The following is a 10,003-nucleotide window of genomic DNA, read 5'->3' on the forward strand; positions in this document are numbered from 1 at the left end:
CACGAGAGAGCGGAGTGCGATAGAGGGGAGGGTGAGTGAGCGGAGCGCGAGAGAGTGGAGGTGAGAGAGAGGGGTGTGCGAGAGAGGGGAGGGCGAGAGAGAGGAGGGTGACAGAGCGGAGCGTGAGGGAACCGAGCGAGAGGGAGTAGAGTGCGAGAGAGCGGAGGGCGAGAGAGCGGAGCGTGAGTGCGTTGTGTGCGAGACGGGGAGGTCAAGAGACGGGAGGGCGAGAGATGAGTTGGTGAGAGAAGGGAGGGCGAGAGAACAGAGCACGAGAGAGGGCAGTGCGAGAGAGTTGGGTCGAGAGACGGGAGAGCGAGAGAGCGGAGCGCAAGAGAACAGAGGTGGAAGAGAGAGGAGAGGACGAGATAGCGGGTGAGGCGAGGCGGAGAGAGTCGTGGGTGACTGATGGGAGGGCGAGAGAGAAGGGAGGGAGAGAGAAAGGGGCGGGCAAAAGATGTGAGGGCGGGAGAGAGAGGTGAGACATTGGGGACAGACAGAGAGAGGAGGGTGAGAGACGGGAGGGTGAAAAGTCAGAGAGGGGGAGTGCGTGAGGGAAGGTTGGATAACACCGAGGGGAGGGCGAGAGAGAAGGGATGGAGAGAGAGGAGGGCGAGAGAGTGGAGGATAAGAAAAGGGAGGGCGAGAGAAGGTAGGTCGAGAGAGAAGGGATGAAGACAGAGAGGGGAGGGCGTGAGACTGGGGAGTGCGAGAGAGGGGATCGCGAGAGAGGGGAGGATGAGAGTGAGAGGGGTGGGCGAGATTGTTGGGACGGCAAGAATAGGGGAGGGGGAGAGAGGAGAAGGCGACAGAGAGGGGAGGGCGATAGAGAGATGAGGGTGAGAGAGGGGATGTCAAGAGAGAGGCAATGGCGAGAGAGAGGTGAGGCCGAGAGAGAAGGGAGGGATACAGAGAGAGGAGGGGGAGAAAGGGTTGGGCAAGAACGTGGGGAGGGCAAGAAAGAGCTGAGGCGGAGAGAGGGGAAGGCGCGGGAGACGGGAGGGCGAGAGAGGGGAATGCAAGAGAGGAGAGAAAGAGGGGAGGGTGAGAGAGTGGGGAAGACGAGACAGGAGAGGGCGACAGAGAGGGGAGCACGCGAGAGGGGAGGGCAGGCGAAGGGAGGGCAAGAGCGAGGGGAGGGCGAAAGAGAAGAGAGGGTGAAAGAGAGGGGAGGGCAAGAGAGAGGGGAGGGCGAAAGCGAGGGGAGGGTGAGAGGGAGGGGAGGGTGAGGGAGAGAGGGGATTGTGAGACGGGGAAGGCGAGAGAGTGGGGAGGGCAAGAGAGCCGGGCGGGGGAGTGTGGAGGGCGGGAGAAAGGGAATGGTGGGAGAGGGGAGGGCGAGATAGAGGGGAGGGCGTGAGTGGAAGGGAGAGGGGTGGGAAACGAGGTTGACGAGAGAGGAGGACAAGAGCGGGTTGAGAGAAAGAGAGTGGAGAGAGAGGGGAGGGCAAGAAAGGGGAGGGTGAGAGATGGGACAGCGAGAGAGAGAGGGGAGGGCGAGAGAGAGTGGATGGCGAGAGAGAGGCGAGTGTGAGAGAGGGAGAGGGCGAGAAAGAGGTGGGCGAGAATGTGGGGAGGGCAAGAAAGAGGGGAGGGGTAGAGAGGGGAAGGCGAGAAAGAGGGGGTCGAGAGAGAGATAAGGGCGAGAGAGGGGATGGCGAGAGAGAGGTGAGACCGAGAGAGAAGGGAGGGATACAGAGAGGGAAGGGCGAGAAAGAGTTGGGCAAAAGCGTGGAGAGGGCAAGAAAGAGGGGAGGGGGAGAGAGGGGAAGGCGCGGGAGAGGGGAGGGCGAGAGAGGGGAGTGGAAGAGAGGAGAGAAAGAGGGGAGGGTGAGAGATTGGGGAAAACGAGAGAGGAGAGGGCGACAGAGAGTGGACCACGCGAGAGGGGAGGGCAGGTGAAGGGAGGGCAAGAGCGAAGGGAGGGCGAAAGAGAAGAGAGGGCGAAATAGAGGGGAGGGCAAGAGAGAGGGGAGGGCGAAAGAGAGGGGAGGGCGAAAGAGAGGGGAGGGCAAGAGAGAGGGGAGGGCGAAAGAGAGGGGAGGGTGAGAGGGAGGGGAGAGTCTGGGAGAGAGGGGATTGTGAGACGGGGAAGGCGAGAGAGAGGGGAGGGCAAGAGACCGGGGCGGGGAAGAGTGTGGAGGGCGGGAGAAAGGGGATGGCGAGAGAGCGGCGGCGAGACAGAGGGGAGGGCGAGAGAGTGGAGGGGAGAGAGGGGGTGAAAAGAGGGTGGAGATAGCGGAGGGCAAGAGTGGGTTGAGAGAAAGAGGGTGGAGAGAGAGAGAGGGAGGTCAAGAGAGGGGAAAGTGAGAAATAGGGGAGAGCCAGGGAGAGTGGAGGGGAAGAGAGAGGTGAGGGCGAGAGGGAGGGGAGGGCAAGAGAGGGGAGGGCAAGAGCGAGGAGATTGCGAGAGAGCGGACAGGGCGATAGAAAGGGGAGGTCTAGAGTGGAGGGTAAGAGAGTGGAGGGGAGTTACGGGAGGGAGAAAGAGGGTGGAGAGAGAGAGGAGGGCGAGTGAGGGTGGAGAGAAAGAGGGTAGAGAGAGGGAGGGTGGAGGGCAAGAGAGGGGAGGGTGAGAGTTAGGGGAGAGCAAGGGAGAGTGGAGTGGAAGAGAGAGGGGAGTGCGAGAGGGAGGGGATCGGCGAGACAGAGGAGGATGAGAGACGGGAGGAATAGATTGGGGAAGGACGAGAGAGAGGGGAGTGCGAGAGAGGGGAGGGCAAGAGATAGGAGATGGGGAGAGAGGGGAATGCAGGAGAAAAGGGAGCGCAGGAGAGGGGAGAGCGAGAGCGGAGGGCAAGAGAGAGGGGCGGGGAGAGATGGGATGGCGAGAGAGAGTGGAGGGCAAGAGAGTGGACGGCAGAGAGGGGACGGAGAAAGCGGTTGGAGAGAGAGAGGAGGGCGAGGGAGGGTGGAGAGAAAGAGGGTGGAGATAGAGAGAGGGGAGGGCAAGAGGGGGAGGGTGAGAGATGGGGAGAGCGAGGGACAGTGGAGGGGAAGAGAGAGGGGAGGGCGTAAGGGAGGTGTGGGCGAGAGAGCAGAGGATGAGAGAAGGGAGGGAGAGAGAGAGGGAAGAATGAGAGAGAGGGGTGTGCGAGAGACGGAAGGGCGAGAGAGGGGAGGGCGAGAGAGGAGTGGTTGAGTGAGGGGAGGGAGAGAGAGTGTAGGGAGAGAGAGCGGAGTGCGAGACAGAGGCGGGGCGAGAGAGGGATAGGCGAGAGACGAGAGTGCTGGAGAGCGGAGGGTGAGAGAGCAGAGGGGCGTGAGATGGGAGGGTCAGAGTGTGGAGGTGAGAGAGATGGGAGTGTGAGAGAGGGGGAGAGAAAGAGGGTGGAGAGAGTGAGTGGAGGGCAAGAGAGGGGAGGGTGAGAGATTGTGGTGAGTGTGGGAGAGTGGAGGGGAAGAGAGAGGGAAGGGCGAAGGGGAGTGGAGGGCGAGAGAGAGGAGGATGAGAGAAGGGAGAGAGAGAGGGGGGAAGGATGAGAGAGACGGGAGGGCAAATGACGGGAGGTCGAGAGAGCTGAGTCCGAGAGAGGGGTTGGACGAGAGAGGTGTGGGGGAGAGAGGCGAGTGCTAGAGAGCGGAGGGAGAAAGTGTGGAGGGGCGTGAGATGGGAGGCCGAGAGAGTTTGGAGGGTGAAAGACTAGGGAGGGGAGAGAGTGCAGGTCGAGAGAGGGGGAGGGCTCGATAGAGGTGAGGGAGATAGAGGGGAAGTGGGAGAGAGAGAGAGGGAAAGGAGAGAGGGGAGGGAAAGCGAGGGGAGGGTGTGAGTTAGGGAGGGAGAGAGAGGAGGAGGAAGGAAGGGAGGGGAGATAGAGCGAGAGGGAGGGAGAGAGGAAGTTGAGGGTGAGAGAGTGGACGGAGAGAGAGGGGAGAGCGAGTGAAGCCTGGGCGAGCGTGTCCAGAGTGAGAGAGGGAAGGGCGAGAGAGAGGGGAGAGAGAGTGAGAGGGGAGTGGGAGAGAGGTTTGAGAGATAGAATTGGGAGAGAGAGAGTGAGGGCGAGAGAGGGGATGGCGAGAGTGAGGGGAGGACGAGAGAGAGGGGATGGCGAGAGAGGGGTGGGTGAGAGAGAGTGGAGGGCTACAGAGAGGAGTGTGAGAGAGAGGGGAGGGTAAGAGAGACGGGAGGGGAGAGGGAAGAGAGAGGTGAGTGCGAGAGACCGGCGAGAGAGAGGGGAGGGTGACAGACAGGGGAGAGTGAGAAAGAGTGGAGGTCGAGAGAGAGGGGATGGAGTGAGAGAGTAGGACAGGAGAGTGGACGGTGAGAGATTGTAGGTCGAGAGAGGGGGATAGCAAGAGAGAGTGGGGAGGGCGAGAGAGACTGCACGGCGAGAGAGGGGAGGGCGAGAAAGTGGTGAGCGAAAGAGGGGAGGGTTTGAGAGAGGGGACGGCGAGAGATAGGAGAGGACGAGAGAGGGGGGAGGGCGTGAGAGACGTGAGGGCGAGAGAGTGGGGAGGGCAAGCGAGAGGGGTGGAAGAGCGAGAGGGGTCTGATCCCTACCTAACACTGAAGTCTCCCCCTCCCCTAAACAGCACTGCAATCTCCCCCACCCTGACTGATCCCGACCAATCACTGCAATCTCCCCCGCCCTGAATAATCCCTACACAACACTGCAATCTCCCACTGTCTGACTGATCCCTATCCAACTCTGCACTCACCGCTCCTAACTGTTCCCTATACAACACTGCATTCTCACCCTCCATGACTGATCCCTACCCAACGCTGCAATCTCCCCGTCATTGACTGATCACACCCAACACTGCAATGTCCCCCTCCCTACCTGATCCCTACCCAACACTGCAATCACCGCCACTCTGAATAATCCCTGTCCCAAACTGCAATCTCTCCTTCCCTGACTGATCCCGACACAAGGCAAAAGTGAGAACTGCAGATGCTGGAGATCAGAGCTGAAAACGTGTTGCTGGAAAGCAGAGCAGGTCAGGCAGCATCTCAGGAGCAGGAGAATCGACGTTTCGGGCATAAGGCCTTCCTGAAGAAGGGCTTATGCCCGAAACGTCGATTCTCCTGCTCCAGAGATACTGCCTGAACTGATGTGATCCCTACACAACACTGCAATTAACCACTCCCTGACAGATCCCTACCCAACTCTGCACTCACTCCCTCCCTGACTGATCCCTACCCAAAACTGCACTCATCCCCTCTGACTGATCCCTAGCCAACACAACAATCTCCACCTCACTGACAGATCCCTACCAACATTGCAAGTCCCCTTCTCTGACTAATCGCTACCCACCACTGCACTCACCCCCTCCCTCACTGATCCCGACACAACATTGCACTCACCCCCCCCGACTGATCCCTCCACAACACTGCATTCACCCCTCTCTGATTGATCCCGACCCAATACTGCAATCTCCCCCTCCCTGACTGATCCCTCCCCAACACCAAAATCTCCACCTCACTGACTGATCCCTACCCAAAATTGCAATGTCCCCTTCCCTGACTAATCCCTATCCAACACTGCACTCCCTCCCTCCCTGACTGATCCCTACACAACACTGCATTCAGCCCTCTCTGATTGATCCCGACCCAATACTGCAATCTCCCCCTCCCTGACTGATCCCTACCCAACACCGCACTCACTGACTGATCCCTACCTAACACTGCAATGTCCTCTTCCCTGACGTCTTCCTATCCAACACGCCAATCTCTCCCTCCCTGATTGATCCCTACACAACACTGCAATCTCCCCCTCCCAGACTGATCACTTTCCAACACTGCATTCACCCCTCTCTGACTGATCCCTGCCCAACATTGCACTCTCCCCCTCCCTGACTGATCCCGACCCAACACTGCAATCTCACCCTGCCTTCCTGATTCGTGCCCAACACTCCACTCAACCTCTCCCTATCTGATCCCTACACAAAACTTCACACACCCCCACCCTGACTGATCCCTACCCAACACTGCACTCACCCCCTTCCTGAGTGATCCCAACAAAATACTGCAACCACCCCCACCCTGACAAATCCCTTCCCAACACTGCACTTTCCCACTCTCTGACTGAGCCCTGCCCAACAAGGCACTCATCTCCTGCCTAACTGATTCCTACACAACACTGCAATCACAAGCTCCCCGGCTGATCCCTACCCAACACTGAAATCACCCCCTCCCTGACTGATCCCTTCCCAAAACTGCAATCACCCCCTCACTGACTGATCGCTACCCAACACTGTAATCACCCCTCACTGACTGATCCCTAGCCAACACTGCAATTCCCCCCTCTGACTGAGATCTGCGCAACATTGCATTCACCCCCACCCTGACCGATCCCTATCCAAACTGCAGTCACCCCCTCCCTGACAGATCCCTGTCCAACTCTGCAATCGGCATCTCCTGACTGATCCCTATGTAGCAAAACAATCGCCACTTCACTGAATGATCCACACGCAACACTACAATCAACCCCTCTCTGACTGATCCCTACCCAACACCACAATCTCCACTTCACTGACTGATCCCTACCCAACATTGCAATGTCCCCTTCCCTGATTGATCCAGACCCAATACTGCAATCACCCCCTCCCTGACTGATCCCTACACAACACTGCACTCACCCCCTCCCTGACTGATCCCTACCCAACACTGCACTCTCCCCCTCCCTGACTGATCCCTACACAACACTGCACTCTCCCCCTCCCTGACTGATCCCTACACAACACTGCACTCACCCCTCTCTGATTGATCCCTACCCAGCACTGCAATCTCCCCCTGCCTGATTGATCCCTACCCAACACTGCACTCAACCTCTCCCTAACTTATTCCTACACAACACCTCACACACTCTCTCCCTGACTAATCCTTACCCAACCGTGCAACCTCTGCCTCCCTGACTGATCCCTGTCCGACACCCAATCTGCTCCTTCCTGACTGATCACTACCCAACCCTGCACTCACTCCCTCCCTGAGTAATCACTACCCAACATTGTCCTCACACCCTCCCTGACTAATCCCTACACAACACTGCAATCCCCTTCCCTGACTGATCCCATCCCAACACCGCAATCTCCCCCTCCCTGACTGATCCCTACCCAAAACAGCAATCGCCCCCTCCCAGACTAAGCCCGACCCAATACTGTAACCTACCCCTCCCTGACTGCTCCCTATCGAACACTGCAATCTGCCCCTTCCTGACTGATTTCTATGCAATAAAGCACTCACCCCATTCCTGAGTCATCTCTACCCAACACTGCAATCACCTCCTCCCTTACTGATCCCTAAACTAACAATGCACTCTCCCCCTCCCTGACAGACCCCCACCCAACACTGAAATCTCGCCTCCCTGACTAATCCCTACCGAACATTGCAACCCCCCCTTACTGATCCCTAAACAACATTGCATACTCCTCCTCCCTGACTGATCCCTACCCAACACTGCAATTTCCCCTTCCCTGACTGATCCCTACCCAACACTGCAATCTGCCTTTCCCTGACTGATCCCTACCCAACACTGCAATTTCCCCCTCCCTGGCTGATCTCTGCCCAGCACTGCCATCTCCCCCTTCCTGCCTAATCCAGACCCAACACAGCAATCGCCGTTTAACTGACTGATCCATACCCAACACTGCGACCAACTCCTCCCTGACTAATCACGACGCTGCACCGACTCAACCTTTTCGTATGTTATCCATGCACAACACCTCACACACCACCTCCCTGACTAATCCCGACCCAACACACAAACTGCTCCTTCCTGACTGATCCCTACCCAACTATGCACTCACCCCCTCCCTGAGTAATCACTACCCAACATTGCGCTCACCCCCTCCCTGACTGATCCCTACACAACACTGCAATCTCCCCCTCACTGACTGATCCCTACCCAACACTGCACTCACCCCCTCCCTGACTGATCCCGACCCAACACTGTAATCACCCCCTCCCTGACAAATGCCGACCCAAAAGTGCAACCTCCCCATCCCTGATTGATCCCTATCCAATAATGCAATCACCCCCGCCCTGACTGATCCCTACCCAACACTGCAATTACCCCCTCCCCGACTGATCCCTACCCAACACTGCACTCACCCCCTCCCTGACTGATCCCAACCCAACACTGCAATCTCCCCCTCCCTGACTGATCCCTACCCAACACTGCAATCTCCCCCTCCCTGACTGATCCCTACCCAACACTGCAATCTCCCCCTCCCTGACTGATCCCTACCCAACACTGCAATCTCCTGCTTCCTGACTGATCCCTACCCAACACTGCAATCTTCCCCTCCCTGACTGATCCCTACCGAACACTAAAATCTCCCCCTCCCTGACTGATCCCTATCCAACACTGCAATCCACCCCTTCCTGACTGATACCTATGCAAAACTGCACTCACCCCCTCCCTGACTGATCCCTACCCAACACAGCATCACCCCTCCCTGCCTGATCCTTACACCACACTGCAATCACCCCCTCCCTGACTAATCCCTACACAACACTGCAATCACCCCCTCCCTGACTGATCAGTATCCAACATTGCACTCACCCCTTCCATGACTGATCGCTACCCAAGACTGCAATCTCCCCCTCACTGACTGATCCCTCCTTGCCCAACACTGTAATTAACCGCTCCATTACTGATCCCGACACAATACTGCAATTCCCCCCTCTTTGACTGTGACCTGCCCAGCATTGCAGTCACCAACTTCCTGACTGATCCCTACACAACACTGCACTCACCCCTCGCAGACTGGTCCTTACACAACACTGCGATCTCCCCCTCCCTGACTGATCCCTACCTAACACTGCAATCATCCCTTACCTGAAAGATCCCTGCCCAATATTGCACACACCCCGTCCCTGAATGATCCCGGACCAACACTGCAATCAAGCGGTCCCTGACTGATCTCTACCCAACAATTTCACCACTCCCTCCCTTACTGATCCCTAAACAACATTGCATACTCCTCCTCCCTGACTGAACCCCACCCAACACTGCAATCTGCCCCTTCCTGACTGATTCTTACCCAACACTGCAATCTCCCTCTCCCTGACTGATCCCTACCCAACAATTTCACCACTCCCTCCTTTACTGATCCCTAAACAACATTGCATACGCCTCCTCCCTGACTGAACCCCCCCCAACACTGCAATCTGCCCCTTCCTGACTGATCCCTACGCAAAACTGCACTCACCCCATCCCTGAGTAATCCCTACACAAAACTGCGCTCACTCCCTCCCTGACTGATCCCTTCACCACGCAGCACGGTGGCACAGTGGCACAGCGGTTAGCACTGCTGCCTCACAGCGCCAGAGACCCGCGTTCACTTCCCGACTCAGGCAACTGACTGTGTGGAGTTTGCACATTCTCCCCGTGTCTGCGTGGGTTTCCTTCGGGTGCTCCGGTTTCCTCCCACAGTCACAAAGATGTGCAGGTCAGGTGAATTGGCCATGCTAAATTACCCGTAGTGTTAGGTCAAAGAGGTAAATGTAGGGGAATGGGTGCGTTGCGCTTCGGCGGGTCGGTGTGGACTTGTTGGGCCGAAGGGCTTGTTTCCACACTGTAAGTAATCTAACGTAAGTAATCTAATCTGACCATACTGCAATCACCCCGTCCCTGACTGATCCATACCCAATATAAAACTCACCCACTCCCTAACTGATCGCAATCCAAAACTGCAATCTCCCCTTCCTGACTGATCCCTGCACAACATCGCAGTCACCCCCTCCCTGACTCATCCTTACCCAATATTGCACTCATCCACTTCTTGTATGATCCGTGCCCAACACTGCAATCTTCCAGTCCCATACTGATCCCTATTCAAAACTGCACTCGCCTCTCCCTGAATGATTGCTGCCCAACTCTGCTGTTACCCAGTCCCTGACTGATCCCTACCCAACACTGCAATCTCCCACTCATTGACTGATTCCTACCCAAAACTGCAATCACCCCCATCCTGACTGATCCCTACCCAAACTGTAATCACACCCTCCCTGACTGACCCCTGCCCAACATTGCACTCACCCCTACCATGACTGATCCCT

This window comes from Chiloscyllium plagiosum, unplaced genomic scaffold, assembly GCF_037043375.1.
Source record: "Chiloscyllium plagiosum isolate Xiang-an unplaced genomic scaffold, Cpla_swu_hap1 HiC_scaffold_21, whole genome shotgun sequence".
Classification (NCBI taxonomy): domain Eukaryota; kingdom Metazoa; phylum Chordata; class Chondrichthyes; order Orectolobiformes; family Hemiscylliidae; genus Chiloscyllium; species Chiloscyllium plagiosum.